Source organism: Paroedura picta, chromosome 1 (genome assembly GCF_049243985.1).
Source record: "Paroedura picta isolate Pp20150507F chromosome 1, Ppicta_v3.0, whole genome shotgun sequence".
Classification (NCBI taxonomy): domain Eukaryota; kingdom Metazoa; phylum Chordata; class Lepidosauria; order Squamata; family Gekkonidae; genus Paroedura; species Paroedura picta.
This window is the reverse complement of record NC_135369.1, coordinates 195,199,174-195,219,984: the sequence shown is the minus strand read 5'-3', so window position 1 is coordinate 195,219,984 and position 20,811 is coordinate 195,199,174. Positions and strand designations below refer to the sequence as shown.

The following is a 20,811-nucleotide window of genomic DNA, read 5'->3' as shown; positions in this document are numbered from 1 at the left end:
CGCCCCCAAAGGAGCTGGTTAATTAGAATAAATGTTCACAGGCATCAGGCAGCATTCGGGCATTTGGCTCCCGTTATTGGACTGTTTTAAAGGGAAAACAGCGCATTCATGTAGGGATGCCAGCCCCCAGGTGGAACCAGGGGATCCCCTGGTTTTACAACAGAGATCAGTCCCCCTGGAGAAACCGGCTGCTTTGGGGGGCACTGGGCTCCACTGAGGCCCCTCCCCACCCCAAATCCCGCCCACTCCTGGTTCCACCCCCAAGTTCTCCAGGTCTTTCCCGACCCAGAGCTGGCAACCCTGTGTGTGTCCTGGAATCGGAATGAGAGCCTGCTGCTGCGAGTTCTGTTCAGGGAGCCTTTGCTGTTCCTGTATTGCAGGGATTCCCAACTAGGGGGCTGTGGACCCCCGGGGGCCCACTGGAGCTCTGGAGGGGGTCTGCAGCCTTTCCTCTCCTGCCTTGACGGACTTGGCCACAGGCTAGGGAACTGTCCGCTTCCATGGCCCCCCTCCCAAGCATGAGTGAGGTCTCGTGTGGTTTCTGTGCCTGGGAGGGGGCGGAGCCTGTAAACCCACTCCCACCTTAACCCGCCTCCTGCCCCTCCCTCCCCTCAGTCTTCCTCAAGCCTGCCTGTTGATGTGGGTCATGATGTCACTTCCGGGGGCATGGCAGGAAAGTGTGGCCGGCTGACATTACTTCTGGGGCTCCGCGAAGCCTGAAACATTATCTTAGGGACTCCTCCGTGGTCAAAAGGTTGGAAAAGTTGATCTAAAAGGAAACTCCCTCCCTCCCTCCCCCAAGAAAAGGGTGGCATCAAAGAAAAGAGGGTCTGTCTTATATTTGCATGCAAGTGACAAAGGGTATATGGCAATTCAAACAACTTCCTGTGCATGATGTTTAGGGCTGTCTGCTTAGTTTCTGGGTCCGCTTTGCAGGGTAAACATTGGGCCATTCCGCACTCGTTCAAAATTGCACAATGGTTGCAAATTGAAATCGCTACTGATTTGCTGTTATGCACAGCGTCGTTGATAGTCTGCAACACTCCTGAAACCGATCCGCAAAAACCGCTTCGTTGTAGCACTTTCAGGGAAATCCCAAAAAGTGGATTCACCCTCCGGAAAGCGCTACACACCTGCAACCAATCTGCAACACTAGCGGGAAAGTTCTGTGCGTTACCATTGTTGCGGTTTCTGCAAAGTCCCTACGCCTGGCTCTCTCCTCTGATCTACCGGCGAAGCGATCGCCATTTTTTTGTTCTCGGAGCGAGTGGAGATCAATGCACCGGCAAGCCTTCGTTTACCCAGTGAGGCTTCCCCGGCTGCAGTCCCTCCCCAGAGCTGCTTAAAGTCACCAAGCACCAAGCAACACACAGCCCCGTTTGCTGGTTTATTTTCCCTTTTTTTCCCCCTATATTTTCGGCTGAAAATTGCGCCCGTGGGGGGGGGGTTTCACTCGGGGGGGGGAGCGTGACAACAATGAAACGGCAGCTCAAACACCACCTGCTAGCTAGATGGGTCTCTCTGTTGCAACGAATCAACACAGATTCGTTGCAACGTGTGTGTGTGTTTTTTTTAAACCTTCCTTAAAGGGAAAGGGCCTTTTTGGGAGCATGGTAACGGCCGCCCATTGGCTGCTCGTTTGATTGACAGCCAGGGGCGGGACAAAGCTCGGCAATATCGCTTCCTGGCTAGCGATTTTTGCCGAGACCGGAAACCTGTGGGAAACGATAGAAACGCAAATGGCAGGTATGCATAACGACAAATTCCACTATTTAAAATGGCGTTTTTTTGTTCCGCAACCAATTTCCTACATAGATCCTGGTGCGGAATGGCCCATTGTATAGGCTGCTTGCCTCGGTGTGCCCTTCGTGATAATAGCAAGTGTTGGACTGGAGATGACAACGGGCCAGGGGCGTTTCAGCCTTGCTCAGACTGTGAGAGGCTCATTGTGAGACGGGATGAGGAATACTGTTCATTGCAGTAAGCACAGGCGGACCACTTCCTGTGCCCCATATGCATTCTCTAATGATCCTTCGATGGGTCTGTGGAGCAGGGATCCCCAGCATGGTGTGTGAGCGATCCAGTGTCCACCACGCAACAACGAAACAAGGCGGGGCCTGGTGGGCTGTTTGCGATGTGTTGGGGAGCCAGGTCCCACGGCCCGAAGCAACATGCTGATGTCACCCGGAAGTGACGTCAGCACATTGCAGGGCGGGTGACACGCTGGCTATAGGGCAAACTCTAGGCTAGAATTAGCTTCTTACTATAGAGTTTGGCCCCCAAACCAGCATGTGCGCCCCGACATCAGCATCTGGCATCAAATCTCCACTCTGCCATGGAAGCTTTCTGTGTGAGCTTGGACCTAGCCTACCTCGCGGGGTTGTTGCATTGATAAAATGCAGGAATTGTGATGAAAGTTGCCATTGGGGAAGAGCAGTAGGATACAAACATCTGGAAAGAAAGTAATAATGCAGGCCTCCAGTTCTGAATAAGACTCCGGGGCTGCATTCAGACACCATTTTTAGTTATGTCTGGGATGATGTAATTTGGAAATCCACAGCCCCCCCCCCCCCCACACACACACACACAGCCAACTCTGGTTAACGGGAGGGCTGGAAGCCGTGATTCCTAACCTGAGTTCCAGTCTGACCTGTGAATCCTGGTCTGTGGTAACTCCACTTAGTCATTATGTCCAAGTGCATAAAGCTCAGCTTCTTTAATGTCATCCCAGAGTCCCGGGTGCAAGGAGGCACGGCCACTCCAGCTGCAGCAGATAAACTGGGGGCATTTCCACACATCACAAAAATTAGCATTGCGCCAGTAGGCGTAGCACTAAATATTATTGTGCCCCTCCTCACCTTTTTGCTGTGTCACTTTCGTCTGCCGCCTTTTCAAACTTCTCCGCCTCCACATCAGCTGCTGGAAATGGCAGAAGAGAGCAATGCAGTTTATAAACAACTCTCTTCCGTCTGTCAATCAATCCAGGCAACCAATCCCCTTTCTCAATGCCTTAAAGCGGTGGTCACCAACCGCGAAGGCCCTGGCACCGGGCAGTGGCTCCCTCTCCCCACCCCACCCCCAGTAAGAAACTTCTCAGGCCGCAAGCAAATCAGCCGCAAGGTTCTTTTTGTTGGAGGGGGGGAGAGGGAAACAGGGCCATGCATGCGCATTTGGGCCATACCCATGCGCAAATGTGCATATGTGGCATTCCTGCGCATGTGCTTGAGTGCCGTGCATGTGTGTTTGCGCCATGCGCGGCCGCAAACACGCATGCGCGGCACTCCCAGGGTGCACGGGCCTTTTATTCCAATCTCAGGTCGATTCAGTCTACACAGAATGCAATTTCCATTTTGATTTTGGGCGATTTAAATTTTCCCTCTGCAACAAACATGATTGATCCGGAATGACTCTACCTTTATCCTGCAATATCCTAGATTGGATATAACCCTCAATATTTGAAGAATCGAATTGAGATAGCAGTTCTGAATCTGGGCTTTGCTCCCTGGTAGAGAACCCTTGATTGGCCAAAGCTGGTCATAGAATCATAGAATCATAGAATCATAGAGTTGAAAGGGGCCGTATAGGCCATCTAGTCCAACCTCCTGCTCAACACAGGATCAGCCCTAAGCATCCTAAAGCATCCAAGAAAAGTGTGCATCCAACCTTTGCTTGAAGACTGCCAGTGAGGGGGAGCTCACCACCTCCTTAGGCAGCCTATTCCACTGCTGAACTACTCTGACTGTGAATTTTTTCCCCCTGATAACAAGCTTGTTATCATGTGACAAACTTGTCTTAAAGGAGAAGCCCCTAATTTCTCTGAACTTCTGTCGGTCTTGGATTTTCCCCCCCTCCTCTGCCTTCTTCGATCCTCTCCCCCCCCCCCCCGCCCCTCCAAGAAAAGAAAGAGGCTCCCTACTTGGCTCCTCTCCTCCCCCTTCAAGAAAAGAAAGAGGCTTGGCTCCCCCCCCCCTTCTGAACTACCCTAACCACGTGCAGAACACTTTCCTGTTTCAATGGGGATGGGGGGAAGAGGAAGACATGAGTTCAAATCTATCTGAATTCAGCAGGATTGACAATGGAATAAACAAAGTAAGTGCAGACTCTGCCCTGGTTGCTCTGCAGTAGCTAGCAGTAAATCCACTTTATGTGATTCCCCAACTAGTGCTTTAAAATGGAGGATGTAGCCGGCCGGTTACTGCCCAGATGTTGGATGTTGGCGACATCATGTCGAGGGGCCGGAATATAATGACTACGTAAGGTCAGCATTTCACGACATTTAACGGGAGCGGATGGGCCCTGGGATTTTCAGGCGGGCACAAAGGTTAGTTTGGGTCATCTGCTTGCCTACCTGAAGTTATTTCAATACATTTTATTTTAAGCAATCTTTAGCCACAGGACCATATGGGTTCTCTGAAAATGATGATGGCTTGCTTATATGATTATCTATTTTGCTATCACCCTAACATTCTTTTCCTGCATGAACAGAATCCTAAAACTATACACCAGGGGGCCCCACAGGAGGCCCTGCTGCTCACCAAGTGTCTTTGGAAGGTGGGAGGAGCCTGATGGGGTACTTGTCCCTGCGGGGCTTCTGACTGGCCACATGAAATCTGATTGACAGGGCAGATTAACATAAAGTTGTGTCATTGGCAGCCACCACCGCAATTTTGGCTTTAATCTCGCTCACTCCTCATTTTCCCCAGCACTCAGTTTTCCCTTGTGTATGTTGCTGTGTCCTCTTTTGATTTTCAATTGCAGTTTGATTCCCTGCTCCTCCTCCACATGCAGCCAGCTGGGTGGCCTTGGGCTAGTCACAGCACTGATAAAGTCGTTCTGACTGAGCAGTGATATCTGGGTTCTCTCAGCCTCCCCTCCCTCACAGGGTTTCTGTTGTGGGGAGAGGAAAGGGAAGGCGACTGTGAGCCACTCTGAGCATCCTTCGGGTAGAGAAAAGCGGCATCTAAGAACCAGCTCTTCTTCTTCTTCTTCTTCTTCTTCTTCTTCTTCTTCTTCTTCAGTAATCTCAGGGCTCTCTCAGCCTCACCTTCCTCACAGGATGTCTGTTGTGGGGAGAGGAAGGGAAGGCGATTGTAAGCCACTTTGAGTTTCCTTCAGGTAGAGAAAAGCGGCATATAAGAACCAACTCTTATTTTTATTATTGTTGTTGTTGTTGTTATTATTTTGTACACATCGCCCCTCCCCTGAATGGACAGATGAATGAATGCATGTCTCTTTCATGCATCTCCTGGTTATCCTTCCGAAATCCCAACATGAGAGCCATAGTGGTGTAGAGTTTAGGGGTGTCGGCCTCATTATCAAGGAGGCCTGGGTTCTAATCCCTACTCTGGATGACTTTGGGTCAGTCGCACCCTGTCAGCCTAGCCTACCTCACAGAGTTGTTGTGAGGGTAAAATGGTGGAGAGAAGAACAGCTTCAGCTGCTTTGGGTTCCCGTTGGGGGGAAAGGAGGTGTGCAAATGCAGTCCATCAATAAAAACACAGGACCCCTGTGGCCATTCTGGGCACTTTTACCTGGACAGAAGCCCTACTGAATGCCATAGCCTGACTGTCTTCCGCTCCCTTGGCAAAATGAGTTGCGTCGCCACTAACTGAGAACATGTTTGCGCATCAGTGCCCCTCCCCAGTCCTTCGTTCGTGCCCTTCCCTTTCCATTCGGGTGGGAAGCTCAGAAATCTCTCTTAACAACCGACTGCCTCTTTTGTGGCATGCTGGCTTCCTCTCCCTTGTGCAGCCTGCTCGCGTCGTGCTGCCTGCCATATCCGTCAGGCAGGTAGGAGGGGGGATACGTCGGGAGGGGGCGGGTGACTCGACTGCCTTTTTGGCACACCGAGCAGGCCGGGAGGGGGAGGGCAGAGCGAAGGAGGCGGAGTTACGCAGATGCTGGAGGCGCCGTGGATGTGCCACACTGCTTGGCGTGGACGGAGCGGAGCCAGCCGTGAATCGCGGTTGCTGTTGAAGGCTTCCTGCGTGTGTCAGCGCAAGTGGGCTGGAACATAGTTTTTTTTCCAAATGTAAGAGGGATAACAAGCCGTGAACTTGCAAGCATTACAGAGTCACATCTTCTTGTTATGTTCTGGCACTTCTCTCTCCTCAGGAAAGTGCTGGTGTCAAGGCCTGTAACTTAGAAGTGAGGGCACATCTTAGTTGTTGTTTTTTTTTGGAGGGGGGAGTCAAATTTTAATAAGACACAGGTATGTTTATTTGTGTATTTATTCATTTGCTTTACACCCTGCCTTTCCCCCCCCCAGTGAAGAACCCAAAAGGGCTTGCATTGTTCTCCTCCATTCCATTTTATCCTCACAACGCCCCTGTGAGGGAGGTTAGGCTGGGAGTGTGCAACTGGCGTAAAGTCAGCCAGCGAGCTTCCATGGCAGCATGGGGTTTGGACTTGCACCTCGCAGCTCCCCCTTGAACACTTTTAACAACCATAAGATCACCCAGCAAGCTTCCATAAAAGAGTAGGGACTTGAACCTGGGTCTCCAGATCTTAGTTGGACCCTCTGAGATTGTGCTTTCCATAACAGTGTTGCTCTCTGCCGCATCAAATAAGAGTTCTGCCATCAGGACAAAAATTGAATCAACATTTACATTTGTAAAACTAAATTTTCTGGGGGGATTTGCATGGGCAGCTACCAAGTTACACACCCAAAGGACCAGTAACTGCTGGTAGGAATTTTATGTTTCAAACTGGAGCCTTTAATGGAGTCCGTGGGGTACAGGGCCACGGATCCGAACTCTGTTTAGGATTGCATTCTTGATTATGGTCACCAGCTAGCCAGCATAGGCTAATGGGGTAGTCAAGGTAGGGGTAGGCAAACTGCGGCCCTCCAGATGTCCATGGACTACAATTCCCATGAGCTCCTGCCAGGTCTAAGTGGTCAGACTAGGATCTGGAAGGCCCAGATTCGAATCCCTCCTATGCCATGGGAGCTTCCTGGGTGGCTGATCTTCTGCTTCTCAGAGCTAGGAGACAACTTTAGGGGAAGGAAGGCCTCGGCCTCTGTGCCCCGTTGTCTGCCACGCAGTGAGACAGGAGGCTGGGCTGGATGAATCACTGGCCTGATCCAGCAGGTTTCTTCTTATAAATAACATTCTGAATCCCAGGGCCAGGAGACAACATCAGAGGAAGGCCTTGGCCCGTCTGCCCTGTCCTGGGGCCTCCAGAAGAACTGGTTGGCCATTGTGAGAGAGGATGCTGGACTAGATGGACCTCTAGTGTGATCCAGCAGGGCTCTTCCGGTGTTGTTACGACCTTGGGCCAGTCACATACTCTCAGCCTCACGTACTGTGAGGTTTCTTCCAATTGCCACCATACCTTGATTTGGTGAAAAGATTGATTTATTGGGTAAATGCAAGCAAACCTGATCAATAATGTTGCCAAGACTATAGAAATAATACGATCACCTGGATCAAAGAGCAACCAGTTGGCGGGCAACAACCAAAAGGACAGGTGCAATAAATAAGGAAATAAGTTACCATGAATGGGTCAAGAAAGAAAGCCTAGCAGATAAAAGACTTAAATCGTTACATTTCAGGATACATGGATACACAGATGCATAGCAGAAATAACCACTTCTGACACCTACTTCACAGGGTTGTTGTGAGGATAAAATGAAGAAGGAGAAAATGTAAGCCTCTCCCCTGCTGGGGAGAAAGCTGGGCTGTAAAGAAAATAAAGAAATAAAACTACAAACAGCCGGGGGGGGGGGGGAATATGTCCTATGCCTTCGATAGAGGGCTTAATATATGGAATGGGGGTCTGGAGCATATCACAGCATGGAGCTAAATAACGTCACCTGGTTAATAACAGGCATTAAGCCTCTGTTCAAGGCGTAAGATATTTGTTCTCCTGGCTGTTCTGCTAGTTTTTGTGTAAACCGCCCTGAGCCTCACAGGAGGCCAGTATAGAAATATCATAAATGAATTAATAAACAGTTGCCCATGTGTGACTCTGCAGAGGAGATGACCCATGTGCTTCTTGTTTCCAGGCCAATGATCAATGTTTCTCCCTGCAGAGCAGAGAATCACTACTGAATTACAGAATCACAGAATCACAGAGCTGGAAGGGGCCAAGATGGATACAGGCCATCTAGTCCAACCCCCTGCTCAACGCAGGATCAGCCCAACGCATCCTAAAGCATCCAAGAAAAGTGTGTATCCAACCTTTGCTTGAAGACTGCCAGGGAGGGGGAGCTCACCACCTCCTTAGGCAGCCTACTCACATGACCAGGTGTAGCCTATCAGAGGTTCTCTACCACGGAGCTTTCTTTCCCAAATGGATATTCAGGATTAAAAGCAGTCTGAGATATCGCACAATAAAGGTAGGGTCACTCCGGATCAATCCTTCTTGCTGCGGGAGGAAAATTTAAATTGCCCCAAATCCAAACGGAAATCGCATTCTGTGTAGAGGGCAGGGACTGAATCAATCTGGGGTTGGAATAAAAGCTCCGTGCAGTTTACACCCAGGTGTTGTCAATAAAGAACAAGAGTAGCAGTGGGATTGCCAACCTCCAGGTGGTGACTGGAGATCTCTTGAGTTTACAATTGATCTTCAGCTGACAGATCATCTGAGGGGAAAGGGCTGCTTTGGAGGCTGGACTTTGTGGCTTGTCCCCCACTGGGGTCCCGGCCCTTCCCAAACGCCACCCTCCTCCAGCTCCACCCCCAAATCTGCACCTGGTCCCCAACCAACAGCTGGCCGCCCAGCTAAGAGATCAAGCCTCTTCATGATTCCTTCCATCGATCCAGAACCTGATTAAAATGGACCAGGGGCAGATGGATGAGCCAATGAAGAGAAACAACAGAGCACTGTTCGTTTTAATAATGTTTTGACTGTGATTTTGTAAACAATGTGCATGCATGTTGTGAATGGCCCGAGGCGGTTTGTGGGGAGAGGCGGTACATCAAAACCAATTAATAACAACAACAACATCAACCCCCTGCAGGAAACGGAGTTCTGCCAAGCCGTCCAATGGCACTGCATCCGACTCAGCTCCTCCCCATGCGCTGCTCCCAAACCCCCAGCAATGTCCCCTACTGGACCTGGTAACCCCCAGACCTGCCTGGGACAGGGTGAGTGGGAGTGGCTTGGGGCAAAAGAGGTGGAGCCTGGCACAGCTGGGGGCAGAGGTTTGGAACCTGTCCTTCCAGAAGGCCTTGGGTTTCCCCTGTGCAAAAGCCAGGCTGGATCGCTTTTGAAAACTCAAGACCCGCTTCCTGCAAGGCCACAGTGGCTGTGTGTGTGTATGTGTGTGTGTGTGTGTGTGTTAAATGTAGCATGCACAGAACAAAAAGTCCGTTGTCAGCTGTGTACAAGAGTTGGTGAGAGTTTTATTCCGCTCCTTTTTTTTGCCTGTGGGAGTTATTTCCTGTTGTTGACTCCAGTTCTTTATTTAGAACCACCTTAGCTCCGCAGCAACTGCTAGCTGGGGCGGGGGGGGGGGCTGTCAAAAGAAAAGGGGCCGTCCAGTTGGGCTCCCTTCAAACAGATATCCTGATCTCTGCCTTTCAGTGCCGGGGAGCTGGGCGGAAAGCAGAAACGGCAAGAGAGGACTTCGAACTTCCTACTGCGGGAAGGAAACATGTTGCATCTGACAGAAGTGCTTTCCCTCCTGAGCCTGCCCCCCACGCTGGGCATGGGAGCTGGCCAGCCAGTCGCGTGAGGTTGCAGAAGGGCGCCATTCGCTTTGGCAAGGCAGAAAAAGAATCTACTTTTTAGGCGCATCTTTCTTCTTCTAATAAAATGGCATGGAAGCGAGAAAAGCCAACAAAATCTACCCAGCGACCTTGGGTTTCCCAGCTGTTGTGAATAAGCTGCCTGGGAAGAGAAAAAGCAGCCAACGGGCCGTCTGAGTGCGCATTCTGTGACTGGTGGAGACGGGGCTTTTCAGCTTTCTTCGGCTGCAAATCTCTCCAGGGCCCTCCCAACAACGGGCCCAGGGTTTCCTTCAGCAGCAGCTGCCAAAGAGGAGAGAGGGAACGCCCTTCACCCCAACTGGGGGAAAAACGCCTTGGCTTCTCCCCAGCCTTGCCCGGAGTGAAGAAATGTAAGACTCTTGATGACGGGAGGGTTTAAAGACCCTCCCAAGGGGCCTATGCACACAGGCAGGCAGCTACTTTGCATTATTTAGTTGTTTAATTTCTCTCCTGTCTTTCTCCACCAATGGGGACTCAGTAGTTGACATTCTCCTCTCCTCCGTCTTATGCACACACCAACCCTGTGAGGTGGGCTAGGCTGAGAGGGTACGGCTGGCCCAAAATCGCCCAGTAAACTTCCATGGCAGAGTGAGAATTCAAACCTAGGTCTCCCAGATCCAGTTGGCTGATTGCTGAATTGGGCAGATAGAGCTGAAAGTGTTGCATTTCGAACAGGACGGATCTTAGTATTCTGGTCTGGGGTATATCTAGGGTTGCAAAACTCCGGGAGGGATGTGGTGACCCCCTGGAATTACAACTGGTCTCCAGGCCACACAAATCAGTTCCCCTGGAGGAAATAGCTGCTTTGGGGGGTGGATTCCCCTCCTCAAACCCTGCCCTTCCCAGGATCCAAATCTCCCAGAATCTCCCAACCTGGAGTTTGCAGACCGAGATCTGGAATGATACTGAACAAAAAACTGCAGCTGAATTTTGATCTCCTGGGGAAAAAGAGAAGGGGAAGAGGCCCTATGGTTGTCAGTTACATATTGGGAAATTGGAGATTTGGGGGTGGATTTTGGGGAGGGTCTCAGTGGGCTACAATATCATATAGTCAAACTACTGAAATGGGCATTTTCTCCAAGGGAATGGAACTTTATCCACCAGAGGTCAATGGCAATCCTGGGAGAGCTCTGCAGCCACCACCTGGAGGTTGGCAACCCTAGGAGGCCGATTGGACCTCCTCACAAGGCTTTTGCCAGAGAGCCCACAAGAAAGGAACCACAACCCAATGGCAGCCAATCAGATGGTGGACATGAATGTGCCAACTGGTTCTTTTCACAAAGAAAAAGGCTAAACTGTGTTTCTAGCAACTAGCAAGCCTGTTTCAGTTGCATCGTCACTTTGACAGAAGAGCGGATTTTTATACCCCGCTTTTCACTACCTGAAGGATTCTCAAAGTGGCTTACAATCACCTTCTATTTCATCTCCCCACATCAGACACCCTGTGAGGGAGGTGGGGCTGAGAGAGCCCTGAGATTAAAGAAGAAGAGTTGGCTCCTATATGCTGCTTTTCTCTACCAAAAGGAGTCTCAAAGCAGCTTCCAACCGCCTTCCCTTTCCTCTCCCCACAACAGACACCCTGTGAGGGAGGTAAGAGTCAGAGAGCTCTGAGACAGCTGTGATCAGCCCAAGGTCACCCAGCTAGCTGCATGTGGAGGAGGAGGAGGAGGAGGGGGAATCAAACCCAGCTGCCATTTTAAAACTCTACTGATGCAGACCCGGGACTCATAGATTTTGGTAGGATTTAGGTTTGGCACATTTGCATAACATTGTGGGTTGAATTGCAACAAAACCCCTTTAGCATTTTGCCTGGAAGTTCCCTTGTTAAACATCATCTACTGTGGACAAGAATTGTATTTTCTTTTTGTTTTTGTTTTGTTTTTGCATTCTGCATAGTGAAGACTGCTGATTTTGGGTTGCAAATATCTTCAGAGAATTCTTAAGAAGTTTAACTTTTCTTACAAAATGCTGTGAACTTGAGGAGGGCAGTTGTATTGCGTTGATGAATTAACAAAAATAATGAACTGGGAGGGGTGGGTCCCAGTGAAGAAACAAATATAGAAAAATATAGACGCACAGGGAAACCAATATGGCAATAAAATATCCAAATTGGACTTACATATTATTATTGTTGTTGTTGTTGTTGTTGTTGTTGTTGTTGTTGTTGTTATTGTTTGATTTATATCCCGCCTCCCCCCGGAGGCTCAGGGCAGGTCACATAAAAACCAATCCCCTAAAACAATAAAAGCACAATAAAACATAACACAGTTAATACAAAAGTTAAGACAATTCCCGCAGGGCCCTCAGCTCTTCTGGGAGCTCATTCCACCAGGTTGGGGACAGGACCGAGAAGGCCCTGGCCCTGGTCAAGGCCAGGCGAGCTTCCTTGGGGCCGGGAATGACCATATAGTCTTCTCTCTTCAGTGATTCTTATTATTTCACACAAGTCCCGACGCGTTTCGCCTTACAGCTTTTTCAAGGGACAATGGATTTTATATTTAAGGGGCAACTCTAACTTCTTGTGGCGTCTGAAGCGCCACAAGCTAAGTTTAGCTATTGTGAGCATGACCTTACACTCTATCAAGAGATTCCTTAATAAGTTGAAGACTCTATATAAGTCCAATTTGGATATTTTATTGCCATATTGGTTTCCCATTGCGTCTATATTTTTCTACTATTGATGAATTAACAGCACACACACACAATATCCCCCTTCAAGGATCGCTGCCTTGTTGTGGCAAGGGGGCTTGCGTAGTTCAGTGAAGCTATGAGCTATACCGTGCAGGGCCACCCAAGACGGACAGGTCATAGCTGAGAGCTCTGACAAAAGGTGATCCACTGGAGAAGGAAATGGCAAACCACTCCAGTATCTTTGCTATGAAAACCCAATGGACAAGTTAAAAAGGCAAAACGATATGACGCCGGAAGATGAGCCCCTCAGGTCGGAAGGTGTCCAATATGCTACTGGGGATGCGCAGACGGCTAGTACGAGTAGCGCCAGAATGAATGAAGCGACTGGGCCAAAGCCGAAAGGACGCTCAGTTGTGGAAGTAACTGGTGGCGAAAAGACAGTCCGATACTGTAAAGATTTTTATTCCATAGGAACCTGGAACGTCAGATCTATGAATCAAGGTAAGCTGGACGTGGTCAAACAAGAAATGACAAGACTGAACATCGACATTTTAGGAATCAGTGAACTAAAATGGACAGGAATGGGTGAATTTAATTCAGATGACCATCAGGTATACTACTGTGGACAAGAATCTCACAGAAGAAATGGAGTAGCCTTCATAATCCATAAGAGAGTAGGAAAAGCAGTCATGGGATACAATCCCCAAAATGACAGAACGATCTCAGTTCGAATCCAAGGCAAACCATTCAACATCACAGTGATCCGGGTCTACGTCCCAACCACTGCTGCTGAAGAGGATGAAGTTGATCAGTTCTATGAAGCCCTACAACACCTTCTAGAAGCAACGCCAAAAAATGATGTGCTTATCATCATGGGGGATTGGAATGCTAAAGTAGGAAGCCAAAAGATAACCGGGATAACAGGCAAGTTTGGCCTTGGAGTACAAAATGAAGCAGGGCACAGGCTGGTAGAATTTTGTCAAGAGAATACAATGGTCATAGCAAACACTCTTTTCCAACAACCCAAGAGACAACTCTACACATGGACATCACCAGACGGTCAACACAGAAATCAGATTGACTATGTGCTCTGCAGCCAAAGATGGAAAAGTTCTATCCAGTCAATAAAAACAAGACCAGGAGCTGATTGTGGTTCAGATCATGAGCTTCTTGTTGCAAAATTTAGGCTTAAATTGAAGAAAGTAGGGAAAAGCACTAGGCCACTCAGGTATGAACTAAATCATATCCCCGACGAATACACAGTAGAGGTGACAAATAGATTTAAGGAATTAGATCTGATAGACAGAGTGCCTGAAGAACTATGGACGGAGGTTCGCAACATTGTACAAGAGGTAGCAACTAAAACCATCCCAAAGAAAAAGAAATGCAAGAAATCAAAATGGCTGTCTGAGGAAGCTTTACAAATAGCTAAGGAGAGAAGGGAAGTGAAAGGCAAGGGAGAAAGAGAAAGATACACCCAATTGAATGCAGAATTCCAGAGAAAAGCTAGAAGAGATAAGAATGCCTTCTTAAATGAACAGTGCAAACAAATAGAAGAAAACAATAGAATGGGGAGGACCAGAGATCTTTTCAAGAAAATTGGAGATATGAAGAGAACGTTTCATGCAAAGTTGGGTATGATAAGGGACCAAAATGGTAGGGACCTCACAGAAGCAGAAGAGATTAAACAAAGGTGGCAAAATTATACAGAAGAACTATACAAGAGCGAGCTTAACATCCCTGATGACCACAGTGGGGTAGTTACTGACCTGGAGCCAGACATCCTGGAATGTGAAGTCAAATGGGCCTTAGGAAGTCTGAGCAACAATAAAGCTAGTGGTGGTGACAGCATTCCAGTTGAACTATTCAAAATCTTAAAGGACGATGCAGTAAAAGTGCTACACTCAATATGCCAGCAAATTTGGAAAACTCAACAATGGCCACAGGATTGGAAAAGGTCAGTTTACATTCCAATCCCAAAGAAAGGCAATGCCAAAGAATGTTCAAACTACCGCACCATTGCACTCATTTCTCATGCTAGCAAAGTTATGCTCAAAATCCTACAAGCTAGGCTCCAGCAATATGTGGACCGAGAACTTCCAGAAGTACAGGCAGGATTTCAAAGAGGCAGAGGAACTAGAGATCAAATTGCCAGCATATGCTGGATCATGGAGAAAGCTAGGGAGTACCAGAAGAACATCTACTTCTGCTTCATTGACTATGCTAAAGCCTTTGATTGTGTGGAGCACAACAAATTGTGGCAAGTTTTTAAAGAGATGGGAATACCAGAGCATCTTATTTGTCTCTTGAGAAATTTATATGCAGGTCAAGAAGCAACAGTGAGAACTGAACATGGAATCACTGACTGGTTCAAAATTGAGAAAGGAGTTCGGCAAGGCTGTATACTGTCGCCTTGCCTATTTAACTTGTATGCAGAGCACATCATGAGAAATGCGGGATTAGAGGAGTCACAAATTGGGATCAAGATTGCCGGGAGAAATATCAACAATCTCAGATATGCAGATGATACCACTCTAATGGCAGAAAGTGAAGAGGAACTAAAGAGCCTGTTGATGCGGGTGAAGGAGGAGAGTGCAAAAGTTGGCTTGAAACTCAACATCAAGAAAACAAAGATCATGGCATCCGGCCCTCTCAATTCCTGGCAAATAGATGGGGAAGAAATGGAGATAGTGACAGATTTTATTTTCCTGGGCTCCAAGATCACTGCAGATGGGGACTGCAGCAAAGAAATTAAAAGACGCTTGCTCCTGGGGAGAAAAGCTATGGCAAATCTAGACAGCATCCTAAAAAGCAGAGACATCACCCTGCCAACAAAAGTGCATTTAGTCAAGGCTATGGTCTTCCCAGTTGCAATGTATGGCTGCGATAGTTGGACCATAAGGAAGGCTGAGCGTCAAAGAATTGAGGCTTTTGAACTCTGGTGCTGGAGAAGACTCTTGCGAGTCCCTTGGACTGCAAGGCGAACAAACCGGTCAGTCCTAGACGAGATCAACCCTGACTGCTCTTTAGAAGGCCAGATCCTGAAGATGAAACTCCAATACTTTGGCCACCTCATGAGAAGGAAGGACTCCCTGGAGAAGAGCCTAATGCTGGGAGCGATCGAGGGCAAAAGAAGAAGGGGACGACAGAGAATGAGGTGGCTTGATAGATATACTGAAGCGGTGTGAACTTAAATGGACTCTGGGGAATGGTAGAGGACAGGAAGGCCTGGAGGATCATTGTCCATGGGGTCGCGATGGGTCGGACACGACTTCGCACATAACAACAACACACACAATATCTAGTTACTCCTGGGATGCTTGTATGACCACATCCCTTGAAACACACTCGCTATTCGTCAGTAGGATTTTTGCTCTGAACTGGGGAATCCCTGAAGATTTGGGTGGTGGAACCTGAGGAGAAGGACGGGGACGGGGGCTCAGAGGGGTCAAACACCACAGAGTCCACCTTCCAAAATGGCCATATTCTCCAGGGGAACTGGTCTGTGACCTGGAAATCTTCTGTAATCCCTGGCGACCTCTGGCTACCACCAGGAGGTTGGCAATGCCATTCTTCAAGCAGGGTTTCCTACCATAAGGGGAAAAAGTCTTGAAATGTATTTTGAAAATAAATCCCCACTCCCACCTTAGAAAACAAATTTAGATTGTGCCAGATGAATGTTCTCATTTTATTATTGTCCCAGTCCCAAACACAAACCACAAAAACAACTCATTTCCAAATATTCAGCACACAATGATGAAGAAAACCCTCAACCCTTGCTCAGAGGTAACAAAACACTGTGGTGAGTAGATGTAAAAAAAATGTATTCACCGCGTGATGGCTACATGATGGATGATTTCTATCCCTCAGGGCAAGCGATTCTATTAATTGCTTATTTCACAGCAGCTGGTACCTTCATTAGAAACCATGCGGAAAAGGGAATTGGGGGGACCAAACAAGCTTTCTTCTCGATGGACTGCTCCGGTGGCTTTTTACATGATGTACCAGTGGAGTGATCTTCTAACTGAGCCCCCGTGCAAATATTTGCCTGCTGAAGAAAGGGAGTATTTGAAGCCCTCATTTTTGGCTTGGGGAAAGGGTGGCCAACCAGTTCCTCTGGAGGGCCAACATCAGGGCAGAGAGCCCGAGGCCTTCAGAAGAACATCAGAAGAACCCTGCTGGATCAGAACAGTGAAGGTCCACCTAGTCCACCGTCCTGTTTCACACCTGTTCCTCCAGAGATCTAACAACAAGGCAAATGGGATTTTGGGCTGTATCAAAAGGAGTATCGTGTCCAGATCACAGGAGGTGATGATACCTCTTAACTCTGCTCTGGTTTGGCCTCACTTGGAGTACTGAGTACAGTTTTAGGCACCTCAGTTGAAGAGGGATGTTGACAAACTGGAACGTGTCCAGAGGGGTTTGGGGTTTGGAGACCAAGACATATGAGAGCTTGCCCTGTTGCTGTCTTCTGCCACTGGTATTCAGAGGTTTACAGCCTCTGAACATGGAGGTTCACCATGGCTAATAGCCACTGATAGACTCCTCCATGAATCTATCTGTTCCCCCTTTTAAAGCCATCTGTACCTGTGGTCATCTCTACACCTTCTGGAAGCGAATTCCCTGTAAAGAACTACTAATTTGTTTCCAAGGGGCAGATTCTTTGCTTTTCTCTCGTTTGACAATATCAGAGGTGTTTTTTAAAAATAATATACTTTATAATGGACTCCGGGGAATGGTAGAGGAAAGGAAGGCCTGGCGGATCATTGTCCATGGGGTTGCAATGGGTCGGACATGACTTCACAACTAACAACAATACTTTATTGTTTTCATTACAAAGATAGGGAAACATTAAAAAGTTAGAAGCTTGATTATCCTGATCTCCTCCCCCCTCCTCCCCCAATTTGGTGCTTCAAAGTCTGATACAATCTACTTAGCAAGATAATCGATATAAAAATGACACTGGTCTTGATAGTCTTCCAAAGATTTCCCATTAACTAGATTAGTTAATTTAGCCATTTTTGAAAGTTCTGCCAGTTTATTGTGCCATGTCGATGGAGATGGTAGTTCTGGGCTGAGTCTGCACTTACTTAGAATCATAGAATCATAGAGTTGGAAGGGACCTCCTGGGCCATCTAGTCCAACCCCCTGCACTGTGCAGGACACTCACATCCCTATCGCTCATCTACTTTAACCTGCCACCCCTTTGCCTTCACAGATTCAGCCTCTCCGTCAAATGGCTATCTAGCCTCTATTGCTGTTGTTGCATGAAAGAAAAAGATCTTAGCATTTCCTGGTAAGTTTACCAGACAAATGCTTTGCTGCATATATTCTGGTTCCATTGGAAATTTCCTAAATTTGTTAAATCAATATCAGAGGTTGACGGGTCCTGTGGCCATGTCTGGGTTGCCAATAGGCCTAGAGGAAAATGTCTCTTCCTGTTCAATAGAAGCTTAATATACGGAAAGAGACTGCTGAAATTTTTCACAGCTTGGAGGTCAAGAACACTCCCTGATAAACAGCATCCCATTTTTACTGGCAGGTGGCAATTCCAGTGGATGTGCATCCAGTATTTTGTCAATATGGGTGAAAAGAGAAAGGGGTAAAACGTTATGCCTTCTTTATGGAGTTGTACTCAACAGGTTTCCCTGGCCATTTAATGACCTGAGAGAGGGCACCATCCTGCCCCACCAGCAGCACTGGTTTTGGCAATCTGCAGCTCTAGAATATTTTCCTCTTTTGACCTTGTTACCTGTTAGAGATGCCGGCCTCCAAGAAGGGTCTGAAGATCCCCCAGAATAACAACTCATCTCCAGAAGATGGAGATCAGTCCCCCTGGAGGCCACATGCGGTCTGGGCCCAGTATAGCTGAGGGATTACCTCTGCGCCTACACCCCTCAAGGAGCCTTGCGCTCTACCACCTCCAACCCCCTGGTGGTTGCCTCTGGGATTTATTCCTCCTCCTCTGCTGTCTCCAATCCTCTCTCCCCCCCCCCCCCTCCAAGGCAGAGTGGGGATTTGAACTTGGGTCTCCCAGATGCTGGTCCTACAGTCATAGCCACTGTACCACATAATCTAGAACAGAGTTTCCCAACCAGCAAACCTCAAGAGCCCCTCAGACGTCCATGGGACATGGGGGATTCCAAGATGGGGGTTGCACAGACCTGGAAGCCACGGCCACATCAACCATGTTTCTTCCTCTGGGGCTGTGGCAAGTCGACCCAGTGGGTCTTCTGTTGGGCATCAGGGCTGTCTTGAGTGGGGAGAGGTACATTATTATATATTATTATTTGCGTTAGGAACATTGCGGGCAAAGTGCGGTGGGGTGAGGAGATGGAGGGCTGGTTTGTATGTTTATTTACATATTTTTATTTGCATATTTCATAGAATCATAGAGAAAGGGCCATACAGGCCATCTAGTCCAGCCCCTTGGAATTTTTCAATTTGCATATGGGGGCATGGTAGGGGCATTTATTTATTTATTTATTCACATTTATATACCGCCCTCCCCATTGACATAACTTGTGGTGCCTGGAGCCTTGGAAAATCTTTCAAGTGTAACAAAATGTTGAAAAGGGCAGGTCTAGAACATTATAGCTGTTCTTTGGTTACGATATATTTACTTTATCCACTGCCTTTATCTGAAAACATGAGTATATAAATAAAAGTGCTAACGGGTCCTGGGCGGGGTTTGGTGTTAACGTTTATAGGTCAATCAGGTCACCTGTATGGCTCCTGCCTGTGTCCTCCTCCAGACTAATTGGCCATCCACCCAACAGCCACCCAATCAACTATCATGGCCATCTCCTCACACTGTTTCTACTTGGTCGGGGTCCCTGGCCACTCAGAAGTCCATCACCAGGTTAGTGAGCTGCCAGCACAAGCAGTGGGACCTGTGGGCTTGAGGTCCCTGAGCCGCTGGCTGTTGCCTACAGGGATGAGAGGGAGCTCACTATACCCTTAGGCAGCCCCTTCCACTGCTGAACTAGAGTCACAGAATCCTAGAGCGGGAAGGGGCCATGCAGGCCATCTAGTCCCACCCCCTGCTCAGGGCAGGATCAGCCTCAAGCATCCAGAAGGATCTGTCCAGGCCCTGCTTGAAAACAGCCAGTGAGGGGGAGCTCCCACCTTCTTAGGCAGCCCCTTCCACTGCTGAACTAGACTCACAGAATCCTAGAGCGGGAAGGGACTTGCCACAGCACTGTTAAAGCTGTTCTGACCAAGCAGGAATCTCAGGGCTCTCTCAGTCTCCCCTCCCTCACAGGGTGTCTGTTGCGGGGAGAAGAAAGGGCAGGCAACTGCATGCCGCATTGAGACTCCTTCGGCTAGAGAAAAGTGGCAAGAACCAATTCTTCTTCTACTTCCTCTTCTTCTTCTTCCTCTTCTTCATTGCAGGATCAACCTCAAGCATCCAGAAGAAGGATCTATCAAGCCGCTGCTTGAAGACAGCCAGGGAGGGGGAGATCACTGTGAGGGGGGGCAGAGGTCTCTTCTCATCTTTGCCATAGTTGAATTGAAAATCCCCAGATAATAGCAGATAGGGTGGAGTGGATTTAACAGGAAAGGGAGGAGTTAGGCCCCTAAGATTATTACTCATTTTTTATTTATTCAAGGATAATATTGAAAATCTTCAACTGCTGCTCTGCTACAAACACTGTAAGATGACTGCAAAAGGAAGTTATGTTCTAAAGAAATGAAAAATTGCGGATGAGCACCATGTCTTTAATGACAAATGGACTACTGAGTACTTCTTTGTTTTAAACAAGGGTAAAGCAGTTTGCCTGATATGTCTTGAAACTGACTCGGTATTAGAGGAGTACAAAATTAAAAGGCACTTTGAATCCTATCAGAAGAGCTACTCAAGGAGATCAAAGAGAGATGCGAGTGAACAAGATAAACTCTCCTAAAAAATCAATGTTTGGGCAGCAAAATACTTTTAGAAAGCACGTTGAAGAGAACCTGTCTACTGTGAGGGCCAGCTATAATATTGCTAAATGTATTGCTGAGAGGGGTAGACCATTGTCTGATGGTGAATGTTTAAAAGTGCCTGGTTGAAGTAATGGAGGAAATGGGCCCAGAGAAGGTATCTTGGGTTAGTTCTATCAGTTTATCTACAATTTCCAGGCATGTTGAAGAACTAGGAAAAGAACTGCATATGTCACTGGTTGTTACGGCAAAAAGTTTTGATTTTTTTTCCTTTGGTATTAGATGAGAGCAATGACATTATAGACACTGCTCAACTGCTATTTTTTTTTTAATCAGGGGATAGATTCCAACTTCAGAATTACAGATCTTGGCTCGGGGGGGGGGGGGGAGAGGCCAGCAGGCAAGTTGAGTGACAGACACAACTTTCCCCTCCCCCTGGGCCACACTCAGGTCTGGGAGGGAAGCCCCGTCGCTCCCCTTTGCCGGCACTCCCCAGCTCCTCTTCCGGGGAGAGGGGGTGTGGCAGAGAGGGAGATCT

The 20,811-nt window shown here is 48.1% G+C and overlaps 1 protein-coding gene and 1 long non-coding RNA gene across 2 annotated transcripts in view; one reads left to right on the top strand and one right to left on the bottom strand.

Annotated features, from left to right (window-relative positions):
- The window catches only part of AFTPH (aftiphilin), a 202,522-nt gene that overhangs the window by 51,233 nt on the left and 130,478 nt on the right, over positions 1-20,811 (bottom strand). The window lies entirely within an intron of this gene.
- LOC143822396 (uncharacterized) lies at positions 8,102-20,485 on the top strand. The gene is made up of 4 exons (XR_013226148.1): positions 8,102-8,341; positions 9,532-10,066; positions 17,566-17,643; positions 19,743-20,485. It is a non-coding gene; the product is annotated as an uncharacterized LOC143822396 (long non-coding RNA).